The sequence below is a fragment of the Dermacentor andersoni genome, chromosome 1 (assembly GCF_023375885.2).
Source record: "Dermacentor andersoni chromosome 1, qqDerAnde1_hic_scaffold, whole genome shotgun sequence".
NCBI classification, from domain to species: domain Eukaryota; kingdom Metazoa; phylum Arthropoda; class Arachnida; order Ixodida; family Ixodidae; genus Dermacentor; species Dermacentor andersoni.
Genome location: NC_092814.1, coordinates 96,962,699 through 96,987,012, shown reverse-complemented (window position 1 = coordinate 96,987,012; position 24,314 = coordinate 96,962,699). Strand labels below are relative to the sequence as shown.

General features: G+C 43.5%; 1 long non-coding RNA gene across 1 annotated transcript; it reads right to left on the bottom strand.

Annotated features, from left to right (window-relative positions):
- Nucleotides 1-13,927: 13,927 nt before the first annotated feature.
- On the bottom strand, nt 13,928-18,278 carry LOC129388213 (uncharacterized). The gene is made up of 2 exons (XR_008615245.2): nt 17,115-18,278; nt 13,928-14,099 (listed from the first exon to the last, which is right to left on the bottom strand). It is a non-coding gene; the product is annotated as an uncharacterized lncRNA (long non-coding RNA).
- Nucleotides 18,279-24,314: the final 6,036 nt, after the last annotated feature.

Below are 24,314 nucleotides of genomic sequence, written 5' to 3'. Positions count from 1 at the left end.
AAGATGAAGTTCTATTTGAGTTACGCTAGAATGATAGACATAATTCTGGGAAATGAAACGTGCAGCCCTATTTTGAGTTGATTCCAGTATGTGAATTAAGTAATTTTGGTGGGGAGACCAGACCGGAGCGGCGAATTCAAGCCGTGGGCGAACGAATATTTGAAATGACAGTTTACTGATAAGTTTATGTGCGTTTCGAAGCTTGCGGCGCAGGTAACCCAGTGATCGAGAAGCATTGACACAGACGGTGGTGATGCGAGAAGTCCAAGAGAGGTTTGTAGAAAGATTTACGCCTAGATATTTAAATGATGAGACCCGAGATAATGGGACTTTGGGACAAAACATCACTTTAGGTTTTGATGTGTTTAGAATCATTAGCCATGTGTCACACCAATTAGTAATTTGGTTAAGATCGTTTTGAAGCATCTGGTGGTATAATCTGGTAATAGGACGATATAAAATGGAGTCGTCAGCGAATATGTGTATGCATGATGACGAGTTATTTGGTAGGTCATTAAAGTACATTAGAAAGAGTAAGGGACCAAGAACGCTTCCTTGTCGTACACCATAAGAAACATGGAAAAGGGGCGAATAGAACCTGTTAGCGAAAGTAAACTGCTGCCCGTTTGAAAGAACATTTCGAAGCCAGCATAAAGTTAGTGAATCAAGCTTTAATGATGATAGTTTCAGAAACAGGCGACAATGGGCTATGCGGTCAAACGCTTCAAAAAAATGCACCAAGGCGCAGCCAGTTTGAAGGTTTAAGTCCATGTTAGAATGTAAATCTGTCGTAAATTCTAGCAGTTGCGTTTCGCACGACAAACCTCTCCTGAAACTGCTGATTACGAAAAAGTTGTTCGTTTCTAGGGGATGGTAAACATGAGATGCAATGTTTCATCATTTTACAACATACGCACGTGAGCGATGTCGGTCGGTAGTTTTCAGGCAAGTTTCTGTTATCGTCTTTGAAGATGGATATGACTATGGCGGTTTTCCAATCTTGGGGAATCTGACCTGTAATTAAACATTGACGGAAATGTGGTATAAATACCTGCTAGATATTGAGACTGTATTCTTAAGCATTTCAGAATTAATATTGTCAATATACCTGCTGAAGACGAAACTTTCAAGTTATTAATAAGTTGAGCAATACCATCAATAGTAATGCCAATAGGTTTCATGTACCGGTAATCTAGGTTTACTACAACGGGCAAATTAGTGGTACTTTCTTTCGTGTATACGAACGAAAAGAATTTATTGAATACTTTTGCGCACTCACTATTAGAAATAGGGGTATGTTTTCATTGTGTAACGGAATGTCATTAGTGTGGCGTTCAGGAAATAAAATTTGCCAGAACTTTCTAGGATTAGATTTGAGTTGTGAAGGAAGTTCTTGGAAAAAGTATTTATTCTTGGCTAAACTGAGAGCGAAGCAGTATGCACTTAAACAGTTAAGCTACCTTTCCCAAGCTGACGTGGTGCCAGTTCATTTTGCGGTTCTGTACGAACGTTTCTTTTTGTTTATTTAGGTGTAGGGACTTAGTGAACCACCGTTTGTTTTTATCGTCAGTTATTGTTGTTAGAGGAATGTGCTGGTCAACCAATATGCATAACTTATCTCTGAACATGACCTTGTTATGATGACTAGGCCTGGTGTGGAAGGAGGGTAGAAATGGATGTTTAAAGAAGGATTCTACCTCTTTGTTCATTACTTCATAATTGCCCTTGTAGTCACGAACTGAGTTTCTTGAGACACCTGTAAATTTTAATGGGATACTGATGGACACATGAAGTAACCAGTAGTCACTGAAACCATCTGAGAACGTTACTTGTTCCATAGTCTCCGGGGCGTTCGTTAGTATAAGATCTAAGACGTTAGAGCCACGGGTAGGTTGGTTCGTGATCTGGAACAGATTATAGTCTAATGTTAGGCAAATGTATTCTGAAGAAAAACTGCAGGATGACGACAGAGTGTGGCCAATGAATGAGTCACCAGTATGGTATGTGAATTCGGTTCGACAGAGAACTCCCAGGGTTCTACAAGCACACATAAATACTCAAGAAAGTGGATGGGGAAACGCCGCCGCGGTAGCTGAATTGGTAGATCATCGTACGCGAAATGCGAAGCTTGTGGGTTCGGTTCCCACCTGCGGCAAGTTGGTTTTTCATCCACTTTAATTTCCATTAATTTATCGTTACTTTATTTCATTTATTAAGCACAAGTAATTTCCCCTATGTTGTCCTTGGTGTCAGTGTTTGTTGGCTTCTCATGATATGACTCCTCATGACTTCTGACATCATGACTTCTCATGATATATATATATATATATAATGCTCATATGGAGCTGACGTCAGTTTCCCTCTCACTTCGCCGCGGATTCTGCGTGGTCCCTTCAAGAAGTCAGGAGTATTATGCCATGCTCTGCGACATTATACCCGAGTTCTCCGACCTCAGATGCTTCTATCATGCGCTTATAGTTACCCAAGCTGCCACCCCGTTCCACGTGCTGTTTGAGAGCCTTCTGTCTTCTTTTATTTTTTTCTGACTATATTGAGTAAAAGTGTACGTGCTGGCGTCCGCTAGCCTGCCTGTTTCGAAGCAGAAGACTCAGTGAGTCGTAGGTGTTTCTTTTCGGGGTTCATTCCGAAGCTAGGACGTGAATGTGCTCTCTTCGCTTTTGACAGACCGATGATTCGACGGCGGGTTCTGGCCGTAGGAGTCGTCTTGCCAACGTCATCTTGCCGCCGTTGTCGCTATGTGTCATTGGCTTCATTGTCGTCAATTTCGCCGGACCATCTACCACAGTTTTGGGTAGCACTTGAGGCTTTTCCTCCAGCTGGCCCTCCATAATTTTAGTTGCGTAGACACGAAAACACAAGACCGTGCCCGAAGTTGAAAAACGCATAAATGACTTTCACTGCCCACATATGCAGTCACTTCGGCTGAGCAACAACAAAAGCAGTAACAATAACTACGAGAGGGTAAATTAGGTGAAAAAGAAAAAGGAAGAAATGTTCGGATCGTCAACGTCTGTCTCTCCACAGACAATGAAGGAATAGAAGGAAAACCGATAGGCCCGAATTTTGTTAATCACAACCACATGAAACCACCAGTTAATGAAGTCAAGGAAAACATTGGGAAATTATCTGTAGTTTCAATTGAACTTTAGGAATTATAAGCTGAAGGCAAATCAAAGTGGACGAAAAAACAACTTGGCACCAGTGGGAGCCGAACCCGCAACCTTACAAGACAAGCATTAAGTTTACATCAAGTTAATTGATTACGACGTTATGACATCTATATATATATATATATATATATATATATATATATATATATATATATGTGTGTGTGTGTGTGTGTGTGTGTGTGTGTGTGTGTGTGTGTGTGTGTGTGTGTGTGTGTGTGTGTGTAGGCGAACGTTAGAACCCGACAAGTTTAGCGACCGGACCTCCTGACCCGTGTTGAGGGGAGAGAGCACGAAGCAGGGGGAGACGTCGTCCCCTCCAACCCCCCTACCCCGCGTGCCACCCGAGCAGGCGCGAATGGCTCGTTCACGCTTTCTGGCGAGCTAACGAAACAACCTTCATACGGGTCCCGCTGGAGCGCGCTAAATATAACGGCCTCTTATTTTCTTGCGCTTCATTTAAAAGGTCTGTCACCGGTGCGGAACTGACGGCGTCGTGACGGCCCCAGGCGAGCCGGCGCCGTTATCTCCTTCAGAACAGCCAAAGTTTCGAGCGACTGCTAACCGACATAATCTGTGAAAACGGACCTCCCCAAGGTGCCGGCCCAAGACAGACACATAGACGTCCACTAACGGGGAATACAAAAAAGAAAAAGCAAGAGAAAGCTGTCGTGGGAGTAAGTAACCCGCAAGCTTGTCGCGAAACAACGAGTGCGCTCCCTTCATGCTCGAGGCCACCGGCTTCTTTTGGGTCTGTATCGCTTCCGCCGTGTGGCGCACTCCCCTGAAAATTTAGCGGAGAAAATACTTAAAACCTGAGATGACGTCTTACAAATTAACACTTTTAATCCTCTTTGTCAGCGGCTCATTAAAATCACTCAAGCAACGAGGGCTGTTCTCCTTAGAAAATTTTGTCGGCCCTGACGCCACCCACTGTGGGGTGCTCCCCGATATCCTCCTCCCCCCCCCCCCCCCAGCGCCCCTCCCCCCGTTCTTTTTTTCCTCTTACTATTTTTCTCCTGCTTCTGCATTTTCAGAGCTCGCACGCATTTTAGCGGCACTGTGGAAAGCGGGAGCGAACGGTTGCTTTTCCTTTTTTGCGCATTTTATATTTCTTTTCTTTTGAAGTCCATGTTTCTCTCTTCTTCTGCCTTTTCCCCTTTCTATGTTCTTCACCGCACAACACTTGCCATCGTTGTGTCGCAACGTCAGTTTAGAGTTTCGCTCGAGCGCGTCAAGGCGTTACGGGTCGCAAACATGCACTGCCCCGTGTCTGCGACGCCCTCTGTTCGTCAAAGTCGATTACTGTATTCGCTGACTTGGTGTAATTACAGAGCGTCAGCCAGCGGCGACAAAACGGTGACAGATGTTGCGCCCAACCAGCAGTAAAAATGCCAGCCGAGCAGCGGCTCGGTAAACACAAGCACAGCAAAACAAAACAGATTGTCTGAATATCAAGCGCACCATAAGGACGCTCTGTGGTCATAATACACATGGTGTCGAGGGAGTAATTACAACACTGCGCAGCTCTTGTTTGGTGGGTCCTGGTGGCGTCAGTGTGCAGCGCGATTCGCTGCTGCAGAAAGCTTCAATCGCACGTGGTACTAGGTTATTTCATGCACCCCCCCCCCCCCCCCCGATTTTTTATTCATCTCTGCACTATATTTCATGTATTGTGTACTTGTTTGTAATTTTTCTTTTATTTCCAATACTGTGAGCCCTGCCGGGCTGTTACAGGGTGGGAATACAGAGCACAAAGTTCACGCAAAGAACGTCAAGTTTCCTTCAAAAGAGTCAACCCTGTTATTGCTCGGAAACACACAAGAATTCAAGTTATTCCACTCAACAATTGTCTTGACAATGAAAGAGTGCTTAAAGACATCAACTCTTGGCACATAAGGCATTATAGCGTAATTGTGGTTAATTCGTGGGGAAACCCTTCCAGGAGGCTTCAAATACAAACTGGAATTCAGGTTCAGCTTATTGCGATAGAGTTGATATAAAAACTTAAGGCGCGCGATTTTCCTGCGCACAGCCACCGTAGTGAGACCAGCCCTGGCGAGCATGGAGGTTACCGAGTGTTTTTTGTCGTAATCAGAAAAAATAAAAGAGAGGAAAGGCACGGAGGTCAACCAGACGAGCGTACGCTTTGGTACCCTACACTGGGGGAAGGGAAAGGGGGAACATAAAGAGGAGAGCGGGATAGAGGGAACACTGTCTGTGCACGCAGCAAAGCGCCTGGAAATCACTCAAGTCAAAGCAAGTGCTCCGTCGATACGTTAGGCTGCCGTCATTCTGTCTGAAGCTAATCTTGGTGCTTCATAGCTGGTGATGCACGTTGAAGTCGCCAGTGAAGACCAAGGAGCCGGTGGGCGTCAACAGTACGTTGGAGTACGTGGCAGTATATTGTTAAGGTAAACCCCAGCCTTTTTTATTTCAGTGCAAATAGAATGCTACGGGTGAGCTATGATGCTCACTCAAGACTTGCAAGTACTGAATTGAGAGCATCCAGCACTTGCATTGCACTTCGCGCTGACGGAGTGTGCAGGTTATTCAAGAGCATTCGAAAAGTATTCATGAGAGACCGGAGTATTACAACCACTTGCCGGTCTTCTTAGGGCAATTTCTCAGGAACCCGCGCTGTGCACTCTACAGCGGTGCGCAGCCGTATCACTTGACGTGGCTCCGGCTACGAATGTGGCATCGGCTGCGGCTTCGCTTGTGACTTCCGCTGTTGTTCTGGCTTTGCCTGTTATTTTAGTAGTGCGGACCAAATTGTATTGTTCTCCGCCATGACCTTGTCAAATTTAGATTGAATTGCGCCTGGCCTAGGGTGCAGAAAAGGAGGTGTTACTTTTCACAGAGACATCAGCGTTCTTTGAAGTCCGACTGCGTCGGGTGCGTCGCTTTCTAACGGCCGCAACAGCTTCCCGACGAGACGAATGGTCTCTTGCCATCTGCTTCAAGATTGTCTTTTTCTTCTTCATTTTGGGGCAGTCCTTTGAGGAAGCATCATGGGACCCAAGGCAATTGGTGCATTCGAGAACCGTGGCTGCACAAGAGCCTGCAGCGTGGGGCTCGCTTCAGCGTGAGCAAACTCTCGTGTTCTCGCACACGGCGCTCACGTGTCCCAGACTCATACAATTGCGGCATTGGAGTGGCCTTGGGATGAATGGTCGCACAAGGTGCCTAAAGTGGGCCACCTTGACGTGCGAGCGGAGAGTCTCGCCCTTGAAAATTATTTTCACAAAGCGGGATGTGCCGAGGCGATGCACATGGGTTTTATGGCGACGCCATCAATGGCAGGCATCACAAGAATCGGTAAGTCAGCGCTGGCGAATGAGACGTCCACGTCGTACATGACACCAGTAGTGGAACCACTGTTCAGTGGGATGTACGAGCGGAGCTTAACGCCACCTAGTCCTGTAACTTTAGTCAAATTTCTCAGCGCAGTCTCATGTGTGGCGTCAATAGCCAACACATTTTTTCGTGTGTTGACTCTAACATCTGTGACCTGATTTGGGGCCACCGCTTCAAGTTGCACCGGTACAGACTGTCTGTTGAGTCACCTCAGGTTGTCGGTAGCGAGTATTGGTACAAATAGAATTGTACTGACTGCGGTATACTGCGTTGGTCCTCTCGTTGGCGTGCTCGAAGACATGGATTCCCTGGTGGTGTGTCTCCGTTTCGCCTTGCGGCTCCGCACAAGCTCGATGGTATCATCGGAGAAGTCCTCACTGCTGAGCGAGCAGACGCTGGTGTCATCGCCGTCCGTGTCGCTAAGGAGGCCGGTACGCTTCCTAGATGCAGCCGCCGCTGAAGTCGCCATCCCCGGCAGAGGCACGGGGGCGTCAGCTTGCATCCGCGCCACGAACCATGCCGGCTCTCCAAATATGTGCGCAGAAATGAGGAGAAAACAGCTCATCTAGAGAAATAGCGTCCTGGCTCGCAGATACATCGTCTTCGTCTCGCCCCCCCCCCCCCTTCCCCTCCCCCCCAAAAAGAAAAGAGTGGGAGTGCTGCAATAGGCTGGGACGTTCGGGCCGGGATAGAATGGGAACGGTTTGACATGTTTGATTGGCCAGTGAATTCCCTCGACGAGTGAAAGAGGAAAAAAACGGCATAAAAATGACAACCATTCCACTCTGTGAAGATGGAATGGCAGCGAAAGCTGACGACAGTCAAAGCTCTCAAACGAAAAGCCAAGTGATTTCGCTGCCATTCCATCTTCACAGAATGGAATGGTTGTCATTTTTTGCGTTGCGAGTCTGGCGTCGTTGCTCGTTTGGAGGTGCCCGGGCTCGCGATTGACGTTTTCGTTCAGCATCGCGGGAGCGTTCTTCGTCGGTAGTCGTTTCGCTCCGGCGCCATTTATATTCTCGTTGCTGCTCCCTCTGGCGTTCCTCGTACGCATGTTGTTCTTCGTGTGTACGAACCATACGTGTCTGCCCCATTGATAACGCAGCTGTTTTTAGCACCGATACCTCCTGCTTATATAATGCAATAACCTTGATGTCACGCTATTGCTCACGGCGAGCGTTCTAATCCGTTCTGCATTTTGACATCTGCGCCGCCGCACTGCACTCGTATGGGTTTGTTAGTAATCACTTGGTCCGTTTCTCTTGCCGGACACCGAAAAACTATGGAAGGTTAGTCATATACAGCTTTCTCTGTAAAAGCGAATCTGAACGGCTGTGAAAGGGGAGGATCGGACATGCAAGGACTCTAGCATGTAGGATGCAACGAGAGTTGGAGCCATGTTTGTAAAGCTTGATCATGTACTTTGTTTAAAAACTTTTCTTTTCTAATTCTTTGGATGTCGCTGGGAACCTAGCTTTCTTTCTCCCGGCACCTGGCACGGCAGCATTCATGGAACCTTTAGGCCGTACGGACCACTAGTTTCACAACACTGGCTATCCAGCATCCTTCGAGCACACTGTACTTGTTGGTACATGATAAAAGAGTAATACTGCAAAACCGAAACAAGAATAGACACATTGATACACGCAAAGCATCACCAGACAGGCGAACATGATTGTGTAAGGCGATCATATGCGTGTATGAAGCAAGCGTGTATGTGACGACAGCAGTAAGTTGAAAACGATGGTGACGATGATAGCGTCACGGCGATGGCATGATGACTGATTTGTTGTTCTACAGCAAAGAAACTTTACGTTGTTTTGGCGCACCCCCCCCCCCCCCCCCCCAGGTCACAACATTATTATAGTGACAAGTTTATGTTTATGCAGTTCACTGTTCACATGATGCGCCGAAGTGCAAACACCAAATCAGACGGATACACAGTGTGAGACGTCGAAGCAACGATGTCACAAGGACTCAGATCAAGGACCTTTCCTCACCATTGAAAAAAATGGGGATGACAGGTGTACGCACAGAGAAGTACAACATATGTTTAAATATATTTGAGCATTCTATATCTCTTGTGGCACAGTGACAAATATCTGTTCTGGAAAGATAAAGATCACTTGTCTGAAGAAAAAGAAAGAGTATAGACGTGCTCAATCCAAGGCGTCCCTTGCGGCGTGTTTCAGCGCCAGGTGAATAGAGAGCGTAAAGAACTGTTGGTGGTGAAGGGCGGTTGCTGAAATCAGGGTTTGGTGGCAGGGATGAGGCTTTGGCTAAGAAGGCCATTGTCGGATGGCCATAGGATGTGCGGTATGTAGACACCATATAGTGGCTACAGTGAGGGACTCATCAGTGAGTATAGACCTCTGACGAGGTACTTGCGTGCTGGAGTAAGTATAGGGTGTTCTTCCGAGCTGGTCGGGTGAATTTGCCCTGCTGTCTCGTAAGGGCTAGGTCACCTAGCCCTTACAAGACAACAGGTCAATTTCTGGTGGTCAATGGAGATATTCTTGAAACTGTTGTGTGACATGTTTAAATGAGTCGTCGTGAACGAGTTTTACGTATGCTGACATGGAGTCGGTAAATATGAGGGCGTAGTGAGTAACCAGGAGATGTATCGCTGCTACTACCTCTTGCAGTTCTGCTGCGGTCTTATCGGTGTTTGAAATTCATTCAGTGTTCATCGTCCGAAGGGTGTAATCTACCACCGCGATGACAGTGCCTTTGATTTGGACGCTAGCATTTGTACAGTAGTAGGCAACATGTGGGTTGCCCCCTATGCGTCTCTTATAGAATGCTACCATCTGTGTCCTCCTAGCTTTATTAATCACGAAGTACATGTGCCTGGAAAATGGTGGAAAATTCTTACGAGTGACCCAGTTTGCTGCGGAAATGGTTATATGGGCGGTGCGGGTGCGGCCGATGTCGAATGCCTGCGCTGCGTCTACCTTGCCTACGTCCACCTTGGACACTGTAAACTAGCTTGTAATGCAGCTTGTGATGGAGGTGTCTCCCCGCCACTCAATCTGTCTTTGAACGAGGCTGGTATATCGGATACACACGCGGCGCATAACGTGGGGCCGCCGCGTATGGTACATCAGCGACAATCGTAACATCGCAGTTTCAGGTGTTCCTGAGTAACGTCGGTATATTGTTCTGTTTAAGCAAAACACGTACTCGCCAGCAAGAAACATAAACACTGGGTGCCATAGCAGTGCGCCTTCTTGAATTGAATTCTGTGGTTTTACGAGCCAAAACCACGATTTGGTTATGAGGCACGCCGTAATGGAGGACTCCGGATTAATTTTGACCATCAGAGGATCTTTATCTGTGCCCCCAATGCACGGGACACGGGCGTTTTCGCATTTCGCCCCCATCGAAATGCGGACGCCGCCACCTCGTGCTCAGCAGCGCAATACCATATAGCCGCTAAGCCACTGCGGCGGGTCAGTACGCCTTCTTCGCGGCTTGGATATGCTACCTGATTGATTAGTGAAAATTAGTAAGAGCTCAATTGAATATGTCTAATTATCGATGGAATTCTATTTCGTATCAGCGTGTGAAGGAAATGGGGAGTTCAGAAGCGAACACAGTTTTATCCAGTTAAAATGCAGGACACTTCAACTATAGAGAAACATGCAAAATTAGTTGAGATTCACGGAAGAGGTGAGTTAGCATTCATTTACACAGAAAGTGACTTTTCTCTTTCATTAGTTTGCACAGCAGCCATATTCGATGATACGAAGAGAGCGTGGAGTAATCAGTTACCATCAGGCCATCATGCACCACAAGCCGAACCTGCACATGGTGTGCGAAAATATTTTTATTATAGGCTGATCCCTCGGTTTCCTTTTCTCCTTTCTGTTCTCTGCGAACAAAAACGTCGTAAGGAATATGGCAGTTAAATTCTGTCTCATCTTTGAATGGTCACGAATGTTAAGGTTATCAGGCAGACCATTTCATATTTCAAGGGGACGTAGTAGTGCTGATGAATTGAAAGTGTTGGCAAGCTTGAAAACGTGTTTGGAGCGATGATTATTGTGCAAGCGGCGAGGCGTGCAAAGTGGTGGCGAGAAATAGAGGTAATTTGGTGCTGGCTGAAATTTATTCTATGCCATAGACAGACAACAGCGATTTTTCTGCGCGAATCCAAGGAAAGCAGTGACAACGTTGACTCAGTGCCTTGCAATGAAACGCATGGCATGACTCTGGACATATTCAAGGGCCATTATTCGAACCTGTTCTTGTAGTGACAATGAGGAAAAATAAATGTTTATTACGCAAGCTCTTGGCTGGAAGGGGGGAAGGGGCTGAAAGTACACCCGTGAGCAAAAGCCTACGGACCAGGGATTGCTCGATAAAACTCACTTTCTCCTCTGTCTCTGAATGCAACTTGAAATTAAAGACTGCAGTCCAAACTTGGCGTTACGAATTTTCTAGTGCCCTCGTCAGTTTCCGCTTATGCGTGTTAATTACGACGAAATTCTCTTTTTTCAGCGACCCCTTGGTCCATATACTTTTGCTCACGGGTGTACATCATGAATGTTCTGATTTAAGTAGCCGAGCGCGCGTGATGCTTGAGCTGGACTTTTATCCATGTGGTTCTTCCAGGAAAAGCTGGGCGGCTGATGCACGCAGAGGTGCTTGTATAGACATGACACGAGATCTACGCTGCTGTCATTAAGGGAACGGTTGAAATCGAAAATATTTTTAAGGTGAATATCATTATTTAGATTTATCAGTAATAAGCATCGTTTGAGAACACTATTGAAAAGTAAGGCGAAATTCTGTTGAACGAATTTCCCAATAACTTATGCAACCATCAACGAAAAGACGAATAATAGAAGAGATTCATAATGACGTGTTATTATTGTACACTAAAAATAATAATAAAGGGTCAACAACAATACCTTGGAGGAGGAGGAGGAGGAGGAGGAGGAGGAGGAGGAGGAGGAGGAGGGAGAACATTTATTAAAAAAAAGAAAGGACAAGAACACTGGATGTGACATCATCTTGAGGAGGAGAAAATTATTTGGCGAACTTGAACTGCCTACGGAATCAAAGGAAATTATTTACCGAGTGTAGTGCTGTAGTGATTCTATTAGTAGACAACGCACAACACAATCCAAATATATTGAAAAGACAATAAATATGCAGACACACGACAGATTAGCGCTATTCTGTCGGTAGCGCTCGTCTGTCGTCCCGCTTCTTCTGTCCGTTTGCGCTTTTCTGTGCTACATACATTTTGTGGATGTGTTTATATTGAGCCATGTAGGCTGCGATAGAAAAATTCGTTGGCGTCCAAGTACTGGGCAATGTAAGGCGCAATTACGTGCTCAAGAGGTATGCGGGAAAGACTCGTTAACCACATCGGGTGGTAATCGCGAACGCTTTTCTTGTTGCTTGATTTCAATAGGGTTATTGCGTTGCTAATTTGGCATTCATGCGGTATTTCGCCTGTTAATAAGGAATGCTAAAAAATGTCGCTAAGTGTCATTCTAAAACAGTAACGATGGGCTTACGTATTTTATGCTCATATCGTCAATTCCTGTGCGGGTCTATACTTGAACAATTTATCAATTATGAAATAGCGGCGGCGGCTATGACAATGTGATTCCTGTATCTATAATTCAGTTTCATTTATTAAATGCTGGAGTTAATGGAACTGGAACTATTGTCCCCCCTCCGTAAAAAATACACCAGTATACACTATAATTTCTAAGCGGAAATGTGCATTTGACTGGTGTAGCTTGTGACCTATAATCATCCAGCAAAGAAATATCCATGGTGGTGTTGATAGAAGAGGCTGTTCAATACTTTCCCGATTTATTTTTAATCAATCCCTTACAAAAATTTTTATAGAAAGTCCATAGACAGTCTATAGACATTTGTCTATGGAGTCTATAGACTGTCTATAGACATTTCTTTAGACTAGTCTATAGACAGTCTATGGACTTATGGCCATACACTTTTTATAGACTAGTCTATAAAAAGTCTGAGTCTATAGACAGTCTATACACTGTCTATAGACAGTCTATGGACTTATGGCCATACACTTTTTATAGACTAGTCTATAAAAAGTCTGAGTCTATAGACAGTCTATACACTGTCTATAGACAGTCTATAGACTTATAGCCATACTTTTTATAGACTAGTCTATAAAAAGTCTGAGTCTATAGATTGTCTATAGACTGTCTATAGACTTATGGCCATACACTTCTTATAGACTAGTCTATAAGAAGTCTGAGTCTATAGACTGTCTATAGACGGTCTATAGACTTATGGCCATACACTTTTTATAGACTAGTCTATAAAAAGTCTGAGTCTATAGACTGCCTATAGACCGCTTATAGACTTATGGCCATACACTTTTTATAGAATAGTCTATAAAAAGTCTGAGTCTATAGACTGTCTATACACTACATATAGACAGTCTAAAGACTTATGGCCATACTTTTTACAGACTAGTCTATAAAAAGTCTGAGTCTATAGACTGTCTATACACTACATATAGACAGTCTATAGTCTGATGGCCATACTTTTTACAGACTAGTCTATAAAAAGTCTGAGTCTTTAGACTATCTATAGACTTATGGCCATACACATTTTATAGACTAGTCTATAAGAAGTCTGAGCCTATAGACTGTCAATAGACTTATGGCCATACACTTTTTATGGACTAGTCTATAAAAAGTCTGAGTCTATAGAGTGCCTATGGATTAATTAAAATTCATGTTTGTAGACAGTTGTCTGCAGAATGTCGATGGACAAGTGTATAGGCTTACAGTTCTACTTTTGTAAACTGAAGTCTATAGAATGTCTATAGATGTCATTTGTCTGTATACATTTTATACACTTCAGTCTACAAAAGTAGAACTATATATACACTTCTACTTTTGCAGACTGAAGTCTATGGAATGTCTATAGACAAATGTATATAGATAGTCTATAGACATTCTATAGACTTCAGTCTACAAAAACAGAACTTTATAATCCGATACACTTTCTTCTATGACATTCTGCAGACATTTGTCAACAAACATGCATTTTCATTAATCTACAGACACTCTATAGACACAGACATTTTATAGACAAGTCTACAAAGAGTGTATAAGGCCATAACTCCATAGCGGCTACCTACTAGTTTTTTTTTTTACAAGTTAGTTTACATTTTTCTTTACATGCGGTAGCAAAACGTTTTGAATGTATTTATGCATGTGCACCTGTTCCTTTTCATCTGCACTTATGCATTACCGTTAGCAGATTAATAATGCTCCTGAACCAGCTGTACTTTCATATATGTTGCATAAACAGAAAGAATTTATATAGTGTTGAATCATGCAGTGCAAAAAAAATAAAACAAATGCACCGGCAATGCATTAACCGTTTTTATTGCTCGATATAATATATGAATTCCTTAAATTCATGTCTTATGCTAATTATGGAAACAGATTACATATTTACACTACTCCTTGGCAAGCATGGTCGCCAGGCTGGCCTTGACCTTTGTGTCATTAGTCCCAAAGGTGCTGCAGGTGTATGCTGCAAATAAGTAGATGCAGCAATATGAGGCAAAAATAACAAGTGTGTATTCTTTGTATGTTCATTAAGCAGCTTAATATATTTGCTCAAACCATCTAAGTCAATACTTAATGCGGTTTAACTATGACTAAGGGCTGCTTGTCAATACAAATCAGTACCTTTATACAATGTTTTATTGCATGGTATGGTGAACAATTAAACAGTCACAACTGCTGCTCGTGCCAGCAACAGTATGTTCCCTTTTATGACAAGTTCATATATGATGCATTAATGTACTTATCCCAAATGGTCTCTATATTTATTGCTGAAACGTTACCCAGTTGTGCTGTCTGTACAATTTTTTGGCTGGTAGTTAAGTATGCCCGTGCAGAGGGATATTTTCAGAAGACGTGACTGGAATATTCACAGTATCATGCCTAAGATTGTAATTCATTTTGCTTAATACACATTTAAATGTCTTTCTCATACTTTTAAATGAATGGTCATTGGCCATAACTTCAACAGAAGGCAGATGGGTTGATTGTATTGATATGGTCACTTAATTTCTTACAGGTAATGAGGCCTCTTGGGCATGCTAACAGGTTTCCAAGTTAGGTATACCACATGAGCACCCGAAATACCACACGAGCACTTTGTGTCATGGCACGACAGATATGCACCTCCTAGGAAACAGAACTGATAAGATAGTTCGAATGAATTCTATCACAGTAAATTATTTAAGGTGCTTTGAAAGATGAAATTTTTTTCTAGGCTATCGAGGTTCAGGACGTTAACGCAAAAAAAACATATTGAGTAAGAAATGCCTTGTCAGTATGCTTGACTTTCTTTTTTTTTTTTTCAATAAATAGGACCAATTTCCCTCAATTTTTATGAAGTGAAAGGTTTTAAAAATATATTTAACACAGAGATTCTCTGGTAACGTTGTATGACATATGACAAGACAGCATACCTATGTGGCCATTTTAAGATTTCCCGATCTTTTTCCAAGCCTTCCCTGGCTGTTTTCATGAAAATTTTCTGGCAATCTATGACGCCTGCAGCTTAAGTGCAATAAAAAAAAATATTGTGGTTTAATGCTTGCCAAGTACTGCCAGTCCATAATATTTAGATAAAACGAATAACACGTCGGTCACTTGATATGTAGTATTAGATGCAACTGACTTGAATCCCTTGTTTAATAAAGCTGACAAGGGCTTCGGCAAGTTCCTAATTGATGGCCACACGAGTACAGCACGGAAGACACAGAGACACACGTAAAACAAATGCAACAATGTGAGCGAAAACTATACAATGAGATATTTTTACGGTTCAATAGTAGTTTTTTATATAATTTGCTCTCATCACTTATGCCTCTAGTTTAACTTTGTTTCTCTGACTAAAGACTACATGGCAATATTAATCAGTACCATTATGATGTTTCGTTATATTACAGTGTGATAAGCAGTTAGACAACCGTAATGGTCGCCGGTGCCAGCAACGGTACGTTTCGTTTCAAGACAGGTTCATGTGACACACAGTGTACTTATAAAAATAAAATAAATGCGAGAATCCCAAACGATTCCTATAATAATAATTGTTGAAACAAAGATACCCGGCTGGACTGTGCACATTTTTCAGGTGTTAATGCAATATGCCCGTGCCGAACGAACATGCTCAGCATACTGACTGCACTTTTGAACAATCACGTTAACATTTGCAATTTATTTCCGTTTAGAACAGTCTGCAATGTCTCTTTTCTCATACTTCGAGATGAATACATTTGCCACACTTTCAGTAGAATGCACATGAATGGGGGCGTACTGATCAGGTTACTTAGCAACTAAAACATGTTACAATCTCTTATTCGTGGTGATAAGGGTAGAACAAATGCAATGTCCACTGAATTATTTGAATAATCTGTGCGTTATCTACTAAGAAAAGACCACCAAATTGATAATCTGGCTCTTTTTTCTTTTGTACAGCGCATATAGTATGCAGTCTGTCCAAGACGACGGCACTACATGCAACAGTAATGAAAACCGGAACACTTATTACACACGACAAGGGCTTCATACCATGCACGACTGGCACAATGCGAATCTGCGCCAGCAGCTGCCTAGTGATTAAGAGCACGTAAACTGCATAACGCCGAAGCATCGAAAGGCGCTTAACGCTTTTCATATAGCTCGAAAGATAACTTCTGCTGCTAAACTGTTTAAAAAAAGAGACAAAAAAAAATCTTCCAACTACCGTCAAACGCAATGCCTTCAGTTTGAAACGTGTAAAGGTGCTTCCCGGAACGACTAATTTAGTGTTCTCCAATTTTTTCGGCTAAGTTGCGAAGCTGCAAGTGACTGAGCTTATCGCAGGTTTGATGCTCCAAAGCGTTTGTGGTTGCATATAAATAGATTGGGTGAATTAGAGATTTTTGCTTGATATTTCTTCAAGTCTCGTGTTTTGCTTGCGGTAACTTCCCAAAATTAACTTGCGGTAAGTTCCCAAACGATGCGAAAACGGCAGCGCACACACTGCTGATGCATGCCCCGCAAACACGGCCTTTCATTCGAGTACGTTAGCAGTTATTCAACTATACGTGTCTGTCTGAACATTCTTGATGCTAACACAATTTCGAGATATATACGTAAAGCGTGTCACGAGAATTTCACTAGACATGCGGCGCAGCATTCATCGCGGCCGGATCAAGCGCCACGAAATTAGATCTACCGCACTGGCTGCCCAACATACACAATGCACAACATACACAACATACACAACATACAGTATCAAGTTAAAACATGGTGTACGTCCTTCTTTACGCACGTAAACTATAATGCTAAAATCAACAAGCCCGAGCGATCGCTCGCCGTAAAACATTCCGTATAGTAGAAGCGAGAACAAGAGCGCGTTATCAAACCATGTCAACGACAAACCGACACTATACCCGAGTCGCCTGCGCTACATGCAGCCGCTTCGCGCTAAGAGATGCGCTCACATAATCATGAGCTATTGACGCAAAACGTCTTTGCTAAAGCTTACCGTTCAGTGTAGTTGACGTGTGATGCCACAAAGATGACACGCATACACAGACACCGACGTTCAGGCATACACCGCACACCGGTACAACCGTTTACGTGCCTGGCGCACTCGTTGAGACGGCGCACCGCCGCGCATGCGCAAGAGCTCCGAGCATGCGCAGGAGCTCCGCGCGCGAGGGCGTGCGCGCTCGGAGGAGTGTGAGCGCCTTTTCCTCCTTCATTTTTTTTTTGTCTCTTTCTCTCTCTCTCTCTCTCTCTCTGCGCGCCATGCGCGCCGGAACGGGTGGCTTATTCATCTTTAACACCACTATTCATCTTTTTTCATGGACGAAGGAAATGCGCTGGTAGGTTGTATGACAAACGCTGTGGGCTATCGTATGAGACTGGAACGCTAACATGAATGCGCTGTTTGTAAAAGCCGTTACAGGGCCCTTCAGACGTTTCAGACGCATTATTGCCAGCGTCGATTAGTAATACAGCGTACTTGTAGCATATCTTCCAGCGTACCGCCAAATGTGATGCCCGCACGTATGTTAGTGCTAATTTTCTGTTCCGATGATAGGTCAAAGCAATCAGTACAGCATTGAGGTACTCATATGCGTGGCTGCGCAGGCATACCGCCGGCGAAATACTGGGTGGGCTCAGAGAATTTGGCACCTATTTTAAGTGAATGAGAAACTTTGATAGGTTTATAGCGCAGGATATCAGTCAACAAAAAACCGCCCGATGTTAGTGACGCAGCCGAGATATGAAGACAATGTGAAATGTATCCGAGAATCGGACGACACACAACGCGAAGACCACATGCGCGACATCGGTTCATCGCACATTCACAAAGTCCGCGTTGTCAGCTACAAACATTACGAGTGTATTTGCTGTTAGCTTGATGCCTGTTTGGAATCCACTTGTAGCTGAAGCTGGCGTTCATAACATCTATTATAACAATTGGATCGGCGTTTTGCTTACTTTATTCTACTGCCGCAAAAGTGATGCGACAACTGTGAAGACTGTCTTGGGATTGCCGAGAGCGGCTACGTAGATGATATCATGTGGTCAACAAATGCGGAGGTATACACTATGTGTATACTAATGTCTACAAATAGGCTCTACAGCAATCTCAGCAGTATACAACTTCAGTGGCTTATATCAAACGCAGCTACGTATTATCCACCGGTACCTGCGCTTGGTTACAGCGTACACGAGTTGGGCCCAGATTAACGATGTTTGTCTATTGTTAATCTATAGACATGCAAGACCACGACAACTCAGAGGAAGACCAGGTGGTGAATTCACCACCTGGTCTGCCGGCTTTCGCCACTTATTCACCACCTTTGCCACATCATCACCATCTGACCTTCACCACCTGGTCTTCGCGAAGTGTACGTCCGGGAAGCAGCCAGGTTTAGGGCCTTCGGGTGCCTGGAAGACCTTGGTGACTCGGACGGTGCCTGCTCCACCGCGATCCTCGTTCGGGGCAGCTGCACCGAACGCAGACTAGCAGTCTGCACGGTTTGCCCGCCGCGCCGGAGTTGCGGTGCCGTCGTGCATGAACCAGTGCCATATCATCGCGTTCGCAGAGGGCGGGGGGTATGGGAACTCGGAATTACAAATTATCGACTTTCTTCTAAACATATTCAATACACCGGGAGTAGAGAAAAAGAAATAGAAACCTTGTCGACTATATTGTCCATAATATAGAGAGTCTATAGACAAAGTATGGACAAAAATAAATAGAAACTGTATCGGCTTTCGTCTACAGGTAGTCCATATAGAGGGGAAATAGACAAAGAAGAAACAAACACCTTATCGAATTTTTTCTATAGACTGCAAGTAGATAAAAAGAAATTGAAATCTTATCGACTTTCGTCTATAGAAAGTCTATATACAAAGTATATGGACAAAAATAGATAGACACTGTATCGACTTTGGTCTAAAAGTAGCCCATAGAGGGGAAATAGACAAAAAGAAACAAACACCTTATCGATTTTTTCTATAGACCGTCTATAGACAGCGAGTAGACAAAAAGAAATCGAAACCTTATCGACTTTCGTCTATAGAAAGTCTATAAACAAAGTATGGACAAAAATAGATAGAGACTGTATCCACTTTCGTCTATAGGTAGTCCATAGAGGGGAAGTAGGCAAAAAAGAAACAAACACGTTATCGACTTTTTCCTATAGACCGTCTATAGACTGCGAGTAGACAAAAACAAATAGAAACCTTATCGACTTTCGTCTATAGAAAGTCTATAGACAAAGTATGGACAAAATGGATAGAAACTGTATCGACTTTCGCCTATAGGTAGTCCATAGAGGGGAAGTAGGCAAAAGAAACAAACACCTTATCGACTTTTTTCTATAGACCGTCTATAGACTGTGAGTAGACAAAAAGAAATAGAAACCTTATCGACTTTCGTCTATAGAAAGTCTATAGACAAAGTATGGACAAAATGGATAGAAACAGTATCGACTTTCGTCTATAGGTAGTCCATAGAGGGGAAGTAGACAGAAAGGAAACAAACACCTTAGCGACTTTTTTCTATAGACCGTCTGTAGACTACGAGTAGACACAAAGAAATAGAAAGCCTATCGACTTTCGTCTATAGAAAGTCTATAGACAAAGTATGGAAAATATAGATAGAGACTGTGTCGACTTTCGTCTGTAGGTATTCTATAGAGGGGAAGTAGACAAAAAGGAAACAAACACCTTATCAACTTTTTTCTATAGACCGTCTATAGACTGCGAGTAGACAAAAAGAAATAGAAACCCTATCGACTTTCGTCTATAGAAAGTCTATAGACAAAGTATGGAAAAAAATAGATAGAGACTGTGTCGACTTTCGTCTGTAGGTATTCTATAGAGGGGAAGTAGACAAAAAGGAAACAAACACCTTATCAACTTTTTTCTATAGACCGTCTATAGACTGCGAATAGACAAAAAGAAATAGAAACTTTATCGACTTTCGTCTACAGACAGTCTATAGACTTTGTATCAACAAAAGTCCAAATCTATAGAAAGGAAAGGTCGTCTATGAAAAGTCTATAGACTTTCTATAGACAGTCTAAAGTCATTTTTGTAAGGGATAACAGCACGTCACAAGAAGGGAACGTGTGCCTGGAAATACGAAAATTGCGGCAGTATATCTTTTCCGTGACCGTGCATTTCGCCAAAGGCAGAAAGGTGTCTGAGCGTTTAGCAACCCTAAAGAGAGACGTTTCTTTTTGATCCCGCCCTGTGTTTGCGGTCGAGGCTTGCCTCGTCGTGCTAGAGCACAACTACTCAAGCTAAGGGTTGGCTGTGCAAACGTGTGCGAACGTTCATATCGAGAGGGACATGTGGCGAGTCCATCGTGTACGTCTTGCTGTTGCTGCGAGACACTTCATCACCTGGCATTGGAGTGTCCCGCTTTCACTGCGCAGCGCACGTCGTCAATGAGGGACTGTCGTCTCCTTGGCTCGCGGTGTACGACACTCGACGAATGTTTGTACCTCAGTGGTTGTGCATCCCGACACAATCAGGCTCATCGCACTCTCCTTACTTGTCTAGACGTAACTAACTTAGGTTCACGTTTGTAGCTTTTTTTCTATTTTCAAATGCCAAGACCTCAGACACTATTTCTTCTATGTCAATTTAGTAGCGTGACCTGCAGCGGCCGGTCCTACCGTGCGTGACCTGTACTGTGTGCGTTCTGCTTTATTCTTTGAGATTTTTCATCTTTTTCTTTCCCATTTCCTTCCCTTCTTCCTTTATTTCATTTCTATATTTCTGTCTCCTCCTTTCTGAAGAGTAGACAGGCCCTGTGCCCCGTCCGGTGGCAGTTGCCAGCTTGCTCCTCGCTTTCCCTTTCCTGTCAAGTGTGTACATGTTTTCAAAACTGCTACTACTACTACTACTACTACTACTACTACTACTAATAATAATAATAATAATAATAATAATAATAATAATAATAATAAAAACGCAGTTTCGCCTGAAAGGCGATTGCGATAGCAAATTAGCAGGCAGTAATACGATTTAAGGATAGTAGTTTTATTGGCCGTATAAATTTGTAAACATTCGCTTGCTAACTAAATTAATAAGCATGGTGTCACCACGCACAGGAATCACGAAGATATCACACTCGATGGCAGCGCACACTCGCTGTCAGAACGCTGGCGTGAGGAACGCGGCGGCAGCAGCAGCGAGCGAAGTGACATTCGTGCCATCTGTCGCTTCAACGCAAAGCGAGCGCCGAGGACACACAGAACGCGCAAAGCTGCGAGCCGCCGACGTACCTGCCTGCCCCCAACGCTCTCGGGAAACGGCCGCGCGACCGCGCGCAGGGTGGGCGGCTCGCGCGCCAGAGAAGACGGCGCGCCGCGCTTCCTCTTCGCATGCGTCGCGCGGGCAACACTGAGCCGCCCGATCGTCGGCTCCCCTGCTTTCACTGGCACACACAGCGCAGGGCGTGCGGCGACGGTGTCATCGCCCTTTGACTTTATAGGAAACCTCACGGCGACGACGAAGGCAAAAATGCGCTTGGAGTGTCCATTTAACTGCTATCGCAATAATAGCGGTCAATAGCACTGCTGTTTATAGAAATCTATTCTCAGTGGTATATGTGGTTGGTGCGCATGAATTAAGGCCGCTAGCTTTTGTTTGAACAGTGACCAGGTCGGCAATAATTTAACCATTCTATTCTAATTCTTCTTTTTTTTTTTTTTTTGCATTTCGTCTGCGGTGCGAATGGCTCCCCGCCTATGTTATCACCAAGATCGGCCGGTGGAGAGCGGTATATACTGAGAAAGGAATAGAATCGAGCGAAAGGAATTGCTGCTTTATATTTTTATTTATTTATTTATTTGTATTACCATCAAGGCCAGGGGGCATTGCAGAGGGGAGTGGTATTAACAGTTTCAAAAGGTTACAAGGATGCAGTATGTTACAATAAAAAAGAAGAAATAATCATTGCTCATATTATACAATGTTAGCTAAGGTACAAGTGAAAGGAACATAAAGTCATGTTAGGAAAACTAGACAGTAATAATGTTTGGCGAGTACAAGATAGCTGCTACTTATACAGTATTAGCTACAGCTAGCTTAAAGACATTGTTACCTGTAATGGTAACGATGTCTGGAGGAAGGTGGTTCCGTTCCCGTGATGTTCGCGGAAGAAATGTCTGAAAAAAACTTTTGGTGTGACACGATACAAACCCTACTTTGACGGAATGGTCAATGCGATGAGAGACATAGATTGGTGGCGTAACTAAATCATTTCGTAGCACCGGGTTATAGTATAATTTATGAAACAGAGCTAGTCGGGATATTTTTCGGCGAGAAGCCAATGGCGGTAAGTTGAGGTTAGTTTTCATAGTGCTTATGCTTGCAGTTCTATTATAGATAGAATGAAACGAACCGAATTATATTGAACAAGTTAAAGAGAATTAATTAGGTTAACTTGGCATGAATCCCAAACAGCCGATGCATATTCTAATTTTGGCCGTATTAGGGTCGTGTACAGCAGTAGTTTTAAAGTTGGCGGAGCGGAATGAAAATTTCGGCGCAAGTAACCTAACGTCCGGTTGGCATAGTTATTTATGTAATTAGTATGAACAGCCCATGACAGGTTAGTCGTAATATGAACTCCAAGGTACTTATAGTTTTCAACGAATTCAAGGGCAATGTTATCCAGGTAATACTTAGGTGAGGCATGAGCCGCTTGACATATTCTTATTACTTTGCATTTGTTAATGTTAAGTTTCATTAGCCATTTCTTACACCAGCTAGAAATAACGTTTAGATCGGCCTGCGGTGCAGTGATGCCATTGGAGTTGCCTATATTGCAAAAAACAGCGCAATCATCGGCAAGAAGGTGAATATTTGAGGATATTTCGGAAGGAAGATCGTTAATAAAGATAAGAAATAAAAGAGGACCTAGTACAGAACCTTGTGGTACACCTGAGCATACTTTAGTCAAGGCAGAGTTATGGTCGTTAGCACTGACAAACTGAAAACGATTGGTTAAAAGCATTCTATCTATTTTAAGAGGTTACAGTCAATATTAAGAAGGCTTAGTTTGTATAGTAATAGCTTGTGACATACCTTATCTATATCAGCCAGAATTTCGGAAACTATTCGAGAGGAAAAGGCAGGAAGAATAGTTTTTGCAGATTTCCAGACCCAGGCTAATGAGCAACAATGTTTGCTTTAGTGCACTAAGTATGAAGGTGCTTCTGTATAATCTTACGCGAACAAGACGGCATTGGGGAATATTGCAGAGGAGCAAGTGGCTACTCAACACTGAACCCAGAAGTAGAAGATAAAATGGTGACGTTATCAATGGCGAATGTAAGGATGAGATATAAATTACTTTCCCGATGTGTTGTTTGATGAAACTGTTGAGTAAGTTAAAAACCAAAGATGAGTTTAATAAAGTAATGAGTGCTACTCGTACAGGAAATTAGGCCAGCGTCTGGGCACCAAAAGGAGCGATATAACTATAGGAATTTTTACGCTGGTATAGGTGAAGTGAATTGAGACTATATCAACTGGAACTACTGTACCTAAAGACAGGCTTCCAATGAAAAAAAAAAAAAAAGACAGGAAGATTTTTCATCAGAATCCGAAAAGAGACGCAGAAGATTATGTCGTGCGGATCACAAGTATTTCTATTTGGCTACTAATATCAATAGCAGCAGAAGGACTGTGAATTTTTAGAGCAATGAGCACGCCGCTATACCTCCTCTATTACTTCTATATTTGCAATATTCTACATAATAATCATACTGATGGTGGCGTTGAGGAGAGGTAAAGCATTGCGTTGCTCTGCTGAGTGTGTTTAAGCGGAATCCTCGTCCAAGCCATAACAATTTGTTTTCAGGCTTGCAGTTGTGCCAGTGAGCTTCAGAAATGCAGTTCCTCACCAGAAGAGGAATCAGTTACTTTCTTAATGAATCGCGACGGTTGATGAACGCCTCACCCAGGCGGCGGTCAGACCTGCTGCGTAGCAGAAGGTGCTAAGTGTCTGGGGATCCAGACAGGCCGCTACTGGAAACTGAACCTGGCAACGTTCAACACGTAAGCCCTACAAAGTGAAAACAGCTTAGTACAGCTCTTTGAGGAATTATTAGGGATGTCTTATGGCTTAACAAGGCTATGAGAAATGGTGAGGCATATATATATATATATATAGAGAGAGAGAGAGAGGGAGGCTTGGTGATAT